The following is an 11,160-nucleotide window of genomic DNA, read 5'->3' as shown; positions in this document are numbered from 1 at the left end:
ACAAACATTATTACATAGTCTTCGGCTTCAAAAACCGCGACAGTTGAAAAAACTGCCAAATGCATCCGCTACTGAAATCTTTCAACATACATTTTTGCGAGGTTTCTGCTGTTAGATTGGATAATGATTAAGTGTCCAATCAGCACAAATAATTATAAAAAAAAAACAGTAATTACAATTGAAGTTCCGTTTAAATGAAAAATAATCAGCCAAATCTAATTATTATTAGCCAATCTTGGGGAAAAAACGCTACTTTAAGATTTGACTTGAGAAAAGCCTCCAACAGTCAGACGAAACACAAAAATATTCAACAATTCTAGCTTTGAACTGGGAGTTGAGATGATACACTAAAAAATGAATTGTATTGAGGAAAGCCTTCGAACATGGAACAAAAAAAGCCCATAACTCGTTTTTCATACTACTTAGAACTTTCTAACTGATGCCATCTTCAGCAGAAAAATAAGCGCTTTCGATGGACACATAATTTTAATATGTGCACGTATTTTTTAATCGTCATATTGGGGCATTTATGCGAAAATTTGGACAAATTAGAATAAAAAAGGAACTATCAATCGGATTTTTTTCGAACTGGTCTACAAACCTCCCCAGTACCAAAAAGAACAAACGGTGAAAGTTTCAGCTAAATCTGCCGGGTAGTTTCTGAGATCTTAGGGAACAAATTTACCAAGATCCATTTAGATATATATAGACTAAGCTACTATACTTTTTAAACACATAAAACGTTCAAAACCTGGATACTTATGAAGTGAAAAAACGTTCAGATTTGAGTTAGAATGAGGGTTTTAGTTTTAAAATATCGTCAACAGTCCCTCTAAAAATATCTATCTGAATAAGGAAAGTAGTCATCCCCCCCTTCCTCCCTTCGGAATAAGAAAAATTTTCAAAATAACATCAACATTCTGTTTTTGATTTTGGTTTATCCCCAGTTTTGCCGACACTTCAAACTTCCTCACGCCTTTAATATTTTAATATATCAAAAGGTATGATTAAATCAGAAAACGGGGGGGAGGGGGCCGAAATGTCGGCTAAACTGGGAAGACACCCTTTTTTAACCCCAGCAGAATTGGCACAATAGCTTCAAAAAAATTCCCTTTTTAATGAATTCTCGAAACGTCATCTTAGAATATCGACGTCAGTCCCTCAAAATCAACATCAGCATCAACCATTCTGAAATAACGATAACGGCTCATCTAAAAATCTCCATTACATTAAAATCAATAGTAAAAATCTTCAATAATACAGCTAAAATCCATGTCTTCGGCCGGCTAACAAAAATTGTAAAACGGTCTGTTACTAATTTTCGTCAAAAAGATATTGTCGCCAAATCCTGAGATACTTCTAGTCATAGAGCTAAACATTTTCATCCAAAATGTTTCCAAAATGAGTAGTAAAATTTGGCGATTGTTTGAAAATGTGCAAAAAGAAAAATTTATGGAAGTTTTTGTGCTCTTTAATGAATTTGCCTAATTTAGTTGATGGTGGATTATTTTACATCTTGAAAAAAGTTTTAAAGATTCTTTTAATGGCGATATTTTGTTTACATGGTGAAAGCTGAGAAACATTGGCTTCAAAAACAGCGACAGTTGAAAAAATTGCACAAATGTATTCGCATAAGCTACTGAAATCTTTGCAAAGAGTTTGGCGAGATTTCTACTGGTAGATTGGATCATGAGTCTGATCGCACAAATAATAAAAATATAACAAAAATTTCATTAAAGTTCCACTTAAATGGAAAATAATCAGCCAAATTCATTTATTATCAGCCAATCTTGTGAAAAAAAGTTGCTTTAAGATTTGACTTGAGAAAAGCCTCGAACAGTCACACGAAACGCAAAAATATTGAAGAGTACAACAATTCTAGCTATCAACTGAGAGTTGAGATGATACACTAAATAATGAATTGGATTGAGGAGAGCCTTCGAACATGGAACAAAAAAAGCTCATATCTCGTTTTTCATACAACTTAGAACCTTCTAACAGATGCCATCTTCAGCAGAAAAATAAGCGCTTTCGAGGGACACAATTTTAATATGTGCACGTATTTTTTCACCGTCATATTGGGGCATTTATGCGAAAATTTGGACATATTAGAATAAAAAAGGAACTAACAATCGGATTTTTTTCGTACTGGTCTACAAACCTCCCCAGTACCAAAAAGAACAAACGGTGAAAGTTTCAGCCAAATCTGCCGGGTAGTTTCTGAGATCTTAGGGAACAAATTTACCAAACTCCATTTTTATATATATAGATTTATAATAATAATAATAGTTATAATTATAATACAAGTGAAGAATATTGAAAAGACCAAACCAAAAGCCCATAGATGCGCAACGCAGCAAAACTAAAAAGCCAAGTAAATATATAAAACATACAAGCCAAATGACAAGTTTTAAACAATTTTTAAGAATAATAATGATGAGAAAAAGAAAAATACAAGCAGCAATTATTAGAAAAAGTAGGAAAGGTTGAATCCAGTGCTCATCAGCAGTGGAGAATTCAATAGGTATGGTAGAAAGACCAATAAATTAAACTACAAACTAAAAAGAGAGTGTTTAAGCTCCAGTATATGCAATACATAAAAACATACTGGACTAAACGCACCACATGGTAAACTATATACAATAAACAAGAACTTAAACCTAAAATTAATATCTTAAATAAACCTAAAATTAATATCTTAAATATAAATCTTAAATTTTATTCTAAATATCAAATTTCAACGCGAATGGAGCACAATCACGGAGGAGACGGTTACATATTAGCCAAGGATGAATTTCACACAAAATGTTATGCAACTTAAATACATATCTTGTAATGTAGCTTTTCGTTATACCGTGACGGAGTACTCTTTAACCAGTAAAACAAAATGATAAATGACATTCTATTTGGTATCATTTTTGAACCGTTTCACCACCGGAAGCCACATTTAAATTAGGCAGTGAAAAAGGAGTCCGCTGCCTATAATGCCATAAGCCTTATAAATGCGACTTTTACATAATTATAAGTTTTTATATAGCTTTATCTTATCACTGTATTGCATTTTTTAAAATAGCGATAGGGGGGAAATATCATTAAGTATTTTATTTATTATTTTGCATACGAATCATTCAAGGAAAATAATTTTTGTATTTCCACAAGAGTAATTAACAACTGTTGCATTATGTCTTTTAAAAAATAAATTTAAAATTATAACTTCAATAAAACAGAAATATTTTCAATTATTTATTTTAAGTATTTTAACATACTACTATAAAGAACTTCGCAAGAAAAATAACAATTATCAACTGCAAAAGAGCAACATATCGCAATAATACGTGAAGTAATTTTAAATCCGATAAAAAATTTGGTAGGTTTTTTGTTTTTGTTTCTTACTTGAAATTAATTGAATATTACTATAGTTGGCTTATCCTGACTTTAAGCTGACATATTACTATAGTTCGAAAGAACAGATTATCTTATTTAAACATTTATCTTAATAATTTTATGTGCAATACATTTTAAATTGTCGCAATCTGTACAGTTAAATATTAATTATTACAGCTAATTTTTAAAAGTCCCCCAACTGGTATATAATATACATCTGAGAAACAGTTAACAGGTAAACAGAAACCTAATGTGCTTGAGATCAAAACTCTTTCTGTGTACCTTTAAAAAAAAAAAAAATGTTAATATTATATGTTTTCAGTGCGCCGTCCAAGTTATTTCCATTTACAGTACAACTTCATTTATCTGAACTAACGGGGACCAAAGCAATCCGGATAACGAAAATCCGGGTAATTCGTAAAACACATTCGTTAATAAGCAGACTTATCTTTTATAACAGCAAAAAACGCTGTAACAAAATTACATAGGATTGTTACTCGCAAACACTCAATCATTTATAGTTCAGGTGCTATGGTGTAGGACTGACACTCCAAATATGCCATGTTGTTTGTTAGATGACTAATTTATTGCACGTCCTATGCAGGAGTTGTGCATTTAATCAAAATAAAGAGCAAATATTTGGTACATTTACAGTTTCGATCCAGCTATCATAATTTAGAATTATCATTTCAGTGAATATATTTTTTAACTTTACAAATTTGATTTGGATAAGTCTGGATAAGCCAGATATCTGGATAAACGGGGGCAAAATAAATGAGGTTCTACTGTAATTATAAATATGCATCAAAAGTACCAAAAAAAAATTTCAAGTTTAGAGCCGTAAAAAATAGCTAATTTCTGACACATTGATTGACGTTGATGATTTAAGCATGTTTTAAATATTGTGTGGTTGGAAAAAATGTATTGAAACTAAGTCGAAAATTTCTTTTTTTAGTTCAATTCATAACCAAAAAAACCCTAGTATTTTCTAAAGAAAAATTGACAGCCTCCCGAACTTTAAGTTGAATCTCCATTATTATAGTGCGAGATTTTTTTTCCAAGAATGAGAAAAATTGTAGAATTCAACAAATTTATATTACATCATTCAAATTATATAAACAGTGCCTTACTGCTCTCCTAATGACTTCAGCGTTTAACCACGATGATAAATAAGATGAAGATTGTTAGGGGGCTCTTTTTCGTGGTCTTTCGCTCTCTTTATAAATTCAGCTTCAGATAGTATTTTCGACATATTTTAAAATTGATTTAAACCTATACAAGATGAGCAAAACATATCCTGAGAACGGAATGAAAAGCAGGAAAAAAGTAAGTGATACGAGCTAGAGAAGATACTCTTTAGAGAATGATTCTTTTGGATAAAGATAGTGGCTCCAATTCTTAAGCCATGGGCTACGGCCAAGGGGACAGTGTAACAATTTTCCCTTTTAGGCCCCCCCCCCCGTGGGGTGGGGTAGACAAGTTCTCGTCATTGTAAAAGCTGAGATTAAAACATCATGCTGAAAACTTTATGACGTTTAATTGGGAAAAAAAGACATTTGAGCATTTCCGCTGTTTTGTGTTGGTGTGTACTTCCCTCAGCTTTGCTCCTATATTTCTCCTACGAGAGGGAGATTCTTAGATAAGAAAAATAAGTACTGGTCACTCTAGGAAAACACATTCATTCTTTTTACTGCGCCCTCCTACTCTCTCTCTCTCATCTCTGTCTATCTTTCCCACTCTTTATCCACATTAAACCATGCTAACTTTCTGCTAGCGCCTGCTCTGCGTGTTTTTTTTTTTTTTTTGGGGGGGGAGCGGCTTTTAATAACTTGTCCTTCTTTAAAATATTACATTTAAGCATTTATTTAGTCAGTTTAGCGCCCCCAAAATCTGGCGCCCGGGGCACGAGCTCCGTCTGCCCCCCTCTAGTTACGTCCCTGAATATTCGCAACAAAAACTATTGCTTTACGCGAAAAAAAATACTGTGCAGTTAATAATGAACCAATCCTTAAATGGATACCCAAAGTTCTTGGCAATGTTCTGTTCCCTGATAAAATGCAAATTGTTTGAGAAAAAAGCAAAAAATTGAGTAGCGTGGAGCATTTTAAAATTTTTATTTTAAATTTCAAATTTTTTAATTTTAATTAAATTTGTTGCATTTTTTTTGCTTGATATTTTGCATGCTAATAAACTTACTAACTTTTATGCCCAGTTTCATATTTCAAAATTAATAAATAAAAGAAAAAGCTTTCAAGGTCCACCGTCCCCTTAAAGGAGGCACAAGGGAAAAGGCAGTTAAATCTTACCAGAAAGCTGTGAAATTGGCCTCTATTTACGTTTTCTTTACTTATATATTATTGCAGGTGCATATTATCACTGTTATAAACACTCCCTTTCCGGAAAACATTTTTTAGCTATTATGTGGTATAAAAAATAATAAATATCACCTTTAATTAGCAATCGAATCATTAGTATTAGGTTGCCACAAGTGAAAATATCTCGTAATTGCTAGTGAACCTGTGTCTAATGCATGCTCATTTGTTGCGTGCAATGGAAAGTAGTCGCGAAGAATTGCGTCGAATAAGGAAAGCTGATGGCTGATTTTTGCAGAGTTAGGAACAGGGAAACAAGCTCTACTGCGACATTGATGGGGATTTTTGAAACTAAACAGTTGGTGAGTAAAGACTGGGCAACAAAAATAAGACATTCGGAAAGTTCCGAGCGCTTCCAGAATTGCTTAAACTTCATCATTGTTTGAAAATGACACTGAAAAAAGATTTTTTCCAAAAATTTAATAATCTTGCATTTTCTTCAGCAGCTCTACAAATATGAATAAACTGGCTTCAACTATTTTTTACATGGGGAAGGTTACGTAAGCTTTATTTATAAAGTTCACATTTCCTATAATATTTTTATGTGCAATCTAGATGTTTAAACTTACCCAGTACCAGTAGCGTAGCAAGTAATTTCTCAAAGGTTAAAAATAGTCAACTCTAATACTTGGAAATGTAAATAGAAAGTTATAATTTGATACTAATTTCACATGGACAATCATATGTACATAAAATTGATAAGATGATATAAAAAAGTTCTGTAAACAGAAAGGAATAAATTAGGTTTTTATTTTTGAAGTTTACTGTTGCGTTTCAAGGGAGAGAACCGGCCCGGGTCCCCCCCCCCCCATAATTTGCAACCTTAGTTAGTTCAGAGAGTAATACTGCTGTGGGCAGTAACTGCGAATTTTTCATTTTTCATGTTCTTGCATTTTTGTCATCTATTATACTTTAGCTTTATTGTACACTAGCGGTGCCCGCACGGCTTTGCCCGTAGTAGAAAATTAAAAGGTCAATTGGTTAGCTTGCATATTTACAAAAATTGGATGATGAATTTCTCGCCAATTTGCTGTGTTCATTTGCTCAACTATGTTCCACGTTATCATAATTTGCTCGGTAAAGTGTCCTTAAAATTGGAATAAAAAAAGAACAAAACTGAATTTTCGAAAAATCGCTTCAAGCTGCACACCCCCATGCTACAAACTAATTCTGTACCAAATTTCATGAAAATCGGCCAAACGGTCTAGGCACTATTCGCGTCACAGAGATCCAGACAGAAATCCAGACAGAGAGACTTTCAGCTTTATTATCAGTAGAGAAGATAAGCTTGCTTATTTGGTTCATGCTGAGAAAAAAAAAAGGCGCGAAAAAACGTCTAATTTCAACTTTTCCCTATTGTTAGTATGTAATGCAGACCGCATTTCATTAAACATCTCGAAAACTCATTTCTCTAGATACTGCTGTTTACCTGTCCCCGGCAAAATGCTCTGATGCAAGAAAATCAATGTTGATATGCGGGAAAGCAGGCTCGTTTAGCTCTTGACGGAACATCTTATTGTCTCTTCAAGGTCTGATGCTATCAATAACAGGTCGAGCTATTGAAAAGTCTACAGTTCTTGGTCTGACTCCAGAGTTTGATAAAAAGCTATGTACAGGTGTAATACGGAAATTAGTTTAAAAAACTGCCAACAGGTGGTGCTGCACAATATAATTGCAATAGAAGTCTCCATAAATAGTGCTGTGAAGAGGTTTGTTGTTTCAGCAGCAGTTTAATCTCTCAGATATGCTTACATATACGCTACAAATTATCGTCCAACCTCTTCGCAGCACTATTTATGGCGACTTTTATTGCAATTACAGCGTGCAGCGCCACCTGTTGGATCTTTTTAAAACTAATTTAAAAGTTCCTGTATATGATTTTTATGGGTTTCACAATAAACGTACCGTTTATTCTATTCCAATATCGTCCTTTGTTTTCGAGATATTTAATATTTAAACCAGGGAGTCCTTTGCTGGTCACCCTGTACATTTGCATTTTGAAGTATTTTAACCATTATCGAGTAATAAGTTTTTTCATATTTAAAAAAGCAACCATTTACGCTGTTTAAAAGAACACATAATAAAAGCAATTACTGCACTCAATTTCTCTTTTTATGAGTTTCCTCTTTCAATGTTTCCCCCCTCCCCCTCAAAAAAAATGGCATAGAAAAAAATGTTTTTATGGAACACATGATTTATCATTCCAATAAACACGAAAAGATTTCTAAGATAATCTACAATACTCAGTTTGTAGATTTCTGAGTTTTCTGAAAGGTATGTTTTATTTTTACAACTTTACAAGATGCATTTGTTACCACCTTTTATGTTTTTCAAAATATTGCTCGATAATAGCAAATAATGCATTCTGAAGTTCGATGTTATTTTTCCGACTAGAGCTCACAATTTTTATTCATAGAAAATGTATTGCGAAATATTTCTCCAAAAATAAATAGGGTTACCGAAGACTAGATATATACTGCGTGGTGATATTCTCAAAATAAGAAATTTTTTGGTGCTTAATCCAGTTTCTATTCTTAGGCAATCGGCAAACTGAGATTTATTACCAAAAAATTATTTTATTGTATAAAAAAGTATGCATAATCATAAATGTCATTAAAATGTATGTTAAGGTGTGTGTCAAACTTCGGAGCACTTTTTTTGAAAAATATAAAATTTTTATTTAACTTACATGTTTTTAGTTAGATCAAAAATAAAACAATGAAATCAAGTCCAATTTTTATGGATTTTTGCTGAACTTTTGAAATTTAGGATGTTTAAGTAAAATTATAGTGAAAATTAACACCGACACTAACCTTCTGTAGTGAAATCTAATCATTTTTTTTTTCAATTTTAATTCCAACAATATGTTACTACAGCATTTACCTGTGTTGTGAAGCAAAAGACTTATAATATTTTGAAAACTTGATGAAATAGGACAACTTTTATGTAAACACCATTAATTTTTCAAATAAAATTACAAATTTTCAAATAAAAATAGTCATAAAATTAGTAAATACCTAAATACAAGCTATTTTGTGCTTCCTAACATACCCCAAAATGAGCTGAATATACAGACCAAATTTCATTGCAATAATTCAACAATATTCGTAGAAATCAGGTTTTTAGCAAAAAAAAAATTAATAAAACAAAAATCGCAGTTTTACAGAAATCGCAATTAAAGTTTTTAAATCTTGAGTAACAAAATTAGTTCAAATAGACAAAAATTAACTTAATTTAACATTTAAATAAGAAATTGGATCAGAATAGTGTTTAGAGATAATCGAATGGCTGTTCTAATGCACTGATTACATTTTTGTGGCTCACAAAATGCTCACTTCCGGTTACGAAAATTTCACATTCGCTGCATGTTTGGAGCCATAACTCCATTTCGAATAATTGCAGGAATTAAAGTAAAACGTTTTTAGAATCCAAAATATATATCTTATCAAATGAGCGAATAAAACTTACTTTGAAAAATTTCACCAAAACGAGGATTTTAAGGGTAGGTGATTAAGGGTAGGAACCTTAAGGTGATTCAAAAATACATGTAAAAAAAGGTTTCTCTTAGATAACGGGACACCCCTCAATATTTTTAGACTGGTGGATAGTAATATACTGGAAGAATACTGGCGTCCTATTTCAACTGAAAAGAGCGTGCTCAACACCTCCCCCAAACTTCATAAGTATGGGGAGGGGGTTTAAAAAATACATTGAACTAAGAAAACAATGATACATATTATAATATACACTAGTAATATGCATGTACATTGCAATAAAATAATTATTTACAAAAAAACAGCTGGGGAAATTAAATGTGTCTAAATTTGTATCATTTCTATGCTACTGCTAATGTTCAATTAAGGGGTCGTTGAGCACTCTCTTAAAATTTGAGTAAGAAGCTAAAACTTTTACAGCATAATACTATTAGTAAGTCTAAAAAAAGAGGGTGTCCTGGGCTCTAGCTGAAAAAAAGTTTTTTTGAACCACCCTAATGCATGTTTAATAGAAGTTTCATGTATGCATATGTATCCTGCAATAGCTCTCCCCTGATTGTTGGAGATTGATGAAGTTTTTGATTAAAGTAACTTTTCCGAGAAAAGTGAAATAAAACTCAAGTAATTTGCAACTTAAGATCGCCAGATGCGTAAAATTGAGAATGGGTGAAAATTCGACATTTTAAGTAGACAACGTTGAAACTTCCCACGATGATTCTTCATTAATTCAAAAATAAAGCACTTCTCACAACTAATTCTCAAATTTCAAGCTCAAAGTAAGGCAGAAAATTATGGTAAATTTTTAGTGCAACAAACCGTGTTCTCTTCTACTGAGGCTTTTGAGAAGGTGTACATAGATATATGCACAAAAACAAACTCCGTAGCTATGTTCTGTGTTGAAGACAAGATGTGAATTGTGATTTACTCTGAAAGGTTCGAAAAACGTCTTGCAGGTTGATCATCTCTGATCTGACTATTCACGCACTCCTCGTAACTTAAAAACGCAAGATGGATTTATCCAGAAAGTAACAGAACGAGCAGTAAGATTGGACGTGGACATATCCCTCCCACTCGAAAACCAAATTAAACCTGTAAATCCCCTCGATTGCTATAAACTAAGCGTAAATCTGTGTCTGGGACAAGAAATTACAAAACATGATACTCCTATTGTTGTCCTTCGCTGTCTTACACTCGAAACAATGGATACTTTTTATCCGGAACCACAGTGTTTGAGAGTCTTTACCGATTGATCCTTCTTACCTGATTAGCCTAATGCAGGTGCTGGAGTGTTTTGCGAATTATTTGCTTTTTATGCCCCAGTGGGAACTATTAGAACAGTTTACGACGGTGAAATATCTGCGATCTGCATCACACTTGACCAACTTTTATGTTTCAGCGATCAATTTTCAAATGCTGTCATTCTTTCTGATTCACAAACTGCTCTCCATTCAATAAAATCTTTTCACAGCTCATCTGCTGAAGTTATATTGAAATGTCATAACTCTATTAAAAAGCTACAAAAACTTGGTAAATCTGTCGTTTTCCAACGGATCTCTTCTCACTGCGGAATTAAGGGAAATGAAATAGCTGACCCTCTGGTTAAAATTAGCACTATTTCGGTCCCATACTCAACTTTTAAACGAGTGTTTAAAAGTAAAGCTTCCAAACTCCACTAATATAAAGGGTATCTAACAAACAATGGAAGGACCTCAACTTAAATAGTATTCTCGACTGGCCACGCCAGGAAGCAGTTGCTGTTTCCCGACTTAACGTTGGCATGTCTGTTTTGCTGCCACTTACACAGGATCAACCTGGCCCCTGATCCTTTTTGTCCCATTTGCCGAAGGCAGCTGCTAATGGTTGGCCGCCATCTTCTTCAGTGCAGAGTTCTCCATGGATCATCAGTTGCA

The sequence above is a fragment of the Uloborus diversus genome, chromosome 5 (genome assembly GCF_026930045.1).
Source record: "Uloborus diversus isolate 005 chromosome 5, Udiv.v.3.1, whole genome shotgun sequence".
Taxonomy (NCBI): domain Eukaryota; kingdom Metazoa; phylum Arthropoda; class Arachnida; order Araneae; family Uloboridae; genus Uloborus; species Uloborus diversus.
The sequence above is the reverse complement of the archived record's forward strand: the minus strand, read 5'-3'. Positions refer to the sequence as shown.